Here is a 4,555-nt window from a genome sequence, read left to right on the forward strand (position 1 = left end):
CTACTCAGTTTTGAGAAGAGAAACGATGAAGCCCTTGATGAAGTTACTACCACTGATGTGACTGTTACTGACGATAGGACATTACCTGATGAAGCAGATGAACCCCACGTGAAACAGAAGCCAACGAGACAGAGACCAGTACGGAATAAGATACGTCCGTAAAATTAGGAGACTTTGTTGAATTGTAATTTTGTGTTTGTAATTCTGTATATGTAATTAAGTTATTGTTAATTGTTTTGGCTTAATGTAAGTGGCTGTTGTTCGGAACGAACAATACTAAGGAGGGGCAGTGTTGCGTCAGCGAGGTCACGTGACTAATATCACGCCACGTCCTTCTCGAACCTTCGTGAATTATAGGGAGACTACTAGAGATTGGGGTAGTCTGGTATATATAAGATGGTCACAACATGACGGAACAATGAGTAATTGAACCGCAGTCAGAGAGTGTGTAATTGAACAGAGTATTGTTGAAGTCGAGCACGTGAGACGTTCATTGAGAATTATAGCGTTTGTTATAGCGCGACTGTTGAAATTAAGTGTATTGCAAAGTTATATTCAGAAAGAATAAACTAGTTTTATTTAAGAAAGGACTTGTGTCGCTAAAGTTTCGTCAGAACGAATTTACGGAAAATTAACTAACGAACAGAGATGTAACAATACACTCTTTCATTAATAATCCGTTAGTTATTAAACAATCCAAATTTCAAGTTAATCATTATTGGCAATATGGCTCACATATAAGATATTCAACTCTATTACAAATATTAACCTCTTTTGTATAATTTACTTTACTATTTTATCCTAAACTACATTGACTGAACAACAGAAACAGCAATCTTACTTACAAAGTTGAGGAGGTGTTCCCTTGTCATTTGGATAACTTAATTTTAGGGTATGGAAGTTAGCTATCAACACAGGCTCGGTAAATTTGACTGACCACGTGACCTCTTTATACTTGTTTAAAGTCTTTATATGTTTAATACTTCTAACTTTCAATATAGTGTGTTTATCTTCACAAAATTTGGCAGTCTTTCAATACAGGGTCGGTCAATGTGATGATCTCGTAACCATTTTGTGCTTGTTATAGTTTTCATGCTATAACTTTTAAATTAGTAGGCAAATGTTAACGAAATTTTGCAGATTATCAGTAAACATTACAATGCTTTCATATGCATTTTTTTTCATTAAGTCATAAAGTTTGTAAAGCAATGTTTCTCTCATGCCTTTTTTTTTTCATTTCACATCATGCCTATCTATCATGCTAAGTAATTTTCATTTTAAGATTAAAAATAATTTTGTGTATCAGAAAATTTTGAAATTTCACATGCGGAATCTTTATAATGTCTGGACAGTTATCAAACATTTCTTAAGAATAAACTTTATATTTTATCTGTTATTTCCAGTAATTAATCTCTGCATGGGTTCCATAGATTTAAATGATCTTGTATATACCATAAAAAATTAGGAAATAAACATAAATTATGCCTCTTTCATTCCAGAATTAACACAAAGTATAACACAAAAACTTAAATGTTTAGAAGAAATAGCTTAAATCTCATAACTTTATATATTTATGTATATGAAGGAACTTGAAAATTTTCGAGGAAATTTTACAATTTCTTCAGGGTTTTATTAGTTGAAAATATATAGAATAAAACTTAAATGTTTTTAGCATAAGTAAGTAGCCAAGGATATATACAAAAGAGGCGACAAGAAGATGCCTGTGTTACGAAATAAGCTTGTGAGATGAGCTTTAGAACTAGTAAACAAGGTCAGGAGCCTAGTTATGTAAGAAGCGTTGCCTAGAAACAAGCTACAAGACACGTGTGTTATGAAATAAGCTTGTGAAATGAGTTTGGGAACTAGTAACCAAGGTCAGAAGCATAATTATGTAAGAAACGTTGCCTGGAAACAAGATGAATGCACTAATACTTATGACAAGTTGATGGATTACTGACCTCAACCTCTTAGAACTAGGAAAGCTACAGAAAAGTTTGGTTTTGGTGAATCATATCGGCACTTTGGGGTAATATCAGTTACAGCATATGGATGTAGCAGTACAAGTGAATAGGCAGCTGGCTAACACCACTTATCTATCACCAATTCCTTGAGAGTTTCGGTTATGGTTATGGTTTAGCCTGGGAATTCCCCTAAAGTATCCAATAGAAGCACGAGACTACTTCTGGGTGATGCTGTGTCCTATTTAGTGGGTCGAAATAATTCCAAGAAAAGTTAGTTTAAAAACCCATGTCAGAGACTAAAAAGTTCTCCAGGACTGAAGAAAAGTCTTCCAGGCTCTGAAGAGATGACAATGAAGATGGCAAATGTGGCTAAGACTTCTAACAACCCAACTCTACTGTAAGTACAATCTCTCTCTCTCTCTTAATCAGCTAGTGTAGAATTATAGAAGATAGTAAATGTATCTAGATAACAGTGTTTAATAAAAGTATATGAAAAGTATATAATTAATGTTCAAGGTGTGTAATGTTTTGGAGAAATTGTTAAATGTTAAATAAATGTTATTCTAAGAGTTCATCATTGGTCTGAGACTCGATTTTTTTAGTCTAACTGTAAACTGTTAGGGACTTGTTGCTCCACTCGTCACGACAAATCCTCCAATAAATACATTTGGTGTAATGAGTAGTTCTAATTGAAACTCCAACAACTAAGCCCACTAGGGCACTACTCATTACAGCTGGTGCAGTCTCGAGGATTTTTGGAGTAGCTAACGACAGGTTAGTTAGAGTAAGAAAGTCAGCCGAAGTACTATAAGCAGTGTAAGTTAGAAATAAGTAGTTATGGCTACTGCTGGTGTAGATACGACTACAGAAGAGGGTGGTACACGCCCTAGAGGCGATAGAAGGACTGATGCTAACCACAAAACCGCAGCAGAGCAATCTACACAAATAGGGCCATGCGGCGCAATACACATAACAAGTGCCGTACTGCTGTATCATGGTTGTGCAGACGAGGATGTTGATAGCTTTATCGAGGCCTTAGACAAAGCAGCTAGAATATCAAGCTGGACTGATGCCCAGAAAGCTGATATATTACATTTAAGAATAGTAGGAGAAGCTAAACATTACATTAGGGCTTATGGTGAGCTGCGTGAAACAACAGACTATCAATATCTAGTGCATAAGCTAATGGAAGAGTATAGGACATGAGAAACTACTAATGTAATTCTAACAGAAATGTGTAACCTATATCAACAACGTGGCAAATCCGTCCGAGTTTTTGGACATGAGCTACAGGAGTTAAATAATAGATTGCACAAGGCTTATGCACATCCAAGCGAAGATATGCTGCAAGATACTCTAAAATCTGAGTATGAACGAGGGCTTTACAGTAATGTAGCTAGAGGATATGTAAATACTCCTCAAGCAACTTTACTGGATTTAATTGCAGTAGCTATGAGAAAAACAGATCTATAAGCCTAAACATTCTGCTATAAATGCAGTTAACAAGTCTAGCAAGGCTAATCGGTCTAATACACAGAGTAAGCCTGATGGCTTCCAGTGCTTTAACTGTGGTAAGGTTGGGCACAAAGCAAGAAACTGCTTTCAAAAGCAGAAAAGAAACGAGCAGATAGCATGCTATAACTGTGGCATTACAGGCCACATGGCACGAGATTGCCAACGCCCATGGAAGGCTGAAAACGGAAAAGCCCCAAAGGCTGAAGTTTACAGAGGAAAGCTTCCCAATAATAATGGTAGCCCTACCTTTGCTACAGATTCAAAAAACGTAATCCCCGCCGGGATTACAGAGCGAAAGTAGAGGTAGTTCTGGCAGTTTGGGATAAGCAATCAAGTATTCATAGTGTTAATGAAGTATCACCAATAGTTATAGTAGAAGGTATAATATGTCAGTTATTGATTGATACAGGTGCTCAATCATTGCTACTAAGTTCAGAATTAGTAGACAGAAATCCGACATCATTAGATAATGCCTGTAAAGAAGTTTCTAGAAGTATTTTAACTTCTATAACAGGACATCCTGTTAAAACGCTAAGTAGATATAATATGCAAATGAAAGTAGGAAACTTAGAGTTAAAACACTCATTTTACATCTGTAAGCAGATAGACTTAGATACAGATGGTATCATAGGACAAGATTTCTTAAGAACTTACGACACTGAAATATCTCTTACCCAAAGTAAGCTATGCATAGAAACAGAGGTCTTAAGTTTTGAAGGACTTGAACCTTCAAACTTATGTGCAACAGTTGAGACACATGATACATTCCCACTGACTAATAGTCAGATGCCTAATACTAAAATTAGCAAGGCTAAGGATCAATCGTCAAAATATGAGAGCACTGACTTTTTACTAAAGTGTAGTGACACACAACAAAGTCGGAGGAGTAAGAATAAGAAGTGTCCTAAAGAAAGTTCTAAAAGGAAGCTGAAAAATAGGACTGCACAGAAAGACACTAAAGCTAGCAGAAGTCATAAAGATAAGGTGAGTGATAGTAAGATAAGGCAAAATAAGTTAGTGAATAAGCCTTTAAAACAGAAATATAATTAATTCACACCCCTCAGATGACTCTACACTTA

At 35.8% G+C, this 4,555-nt stretch overlaps 1 protein-coding gene across 1 annotated transcript in view; it reads left to right on the forward strand.

Annotated features, from left to right (window-relative positions):
• Positions 1-2,199: 2,199 nt before the first annotated feature.
• Positions 2,200-4,555, forward strand: part of LOC106456920 (zinc finger protein 2 homolog) — a 73,228-nt gene continuing 70,872 nt past the window's right edge. The window contains exon 1 of the mRNA XM_013916298.2: positions 2,200-2,358. The gene's annotated coding sequence lies outside the window, so the exon portion shown is untranslated. The remainder of the gene's footprint in view (positions 2,359-4,555) is intronic.

Source organism: Limulus polyphemus, unplaced genomic scaffold (assembly GCF_000517525.1).
Source record: "Limulus polyphemus unplaced genomic scaffold, Limulus_polyphemus-2.1.2 Scaffold272, whole genome shotgun sequence".
NCBI lineage: Eukaryota > Metazoa > Arthropoda > Merostomata > Xiphosura > Limulidae > Limulus > Limulus polyphemus.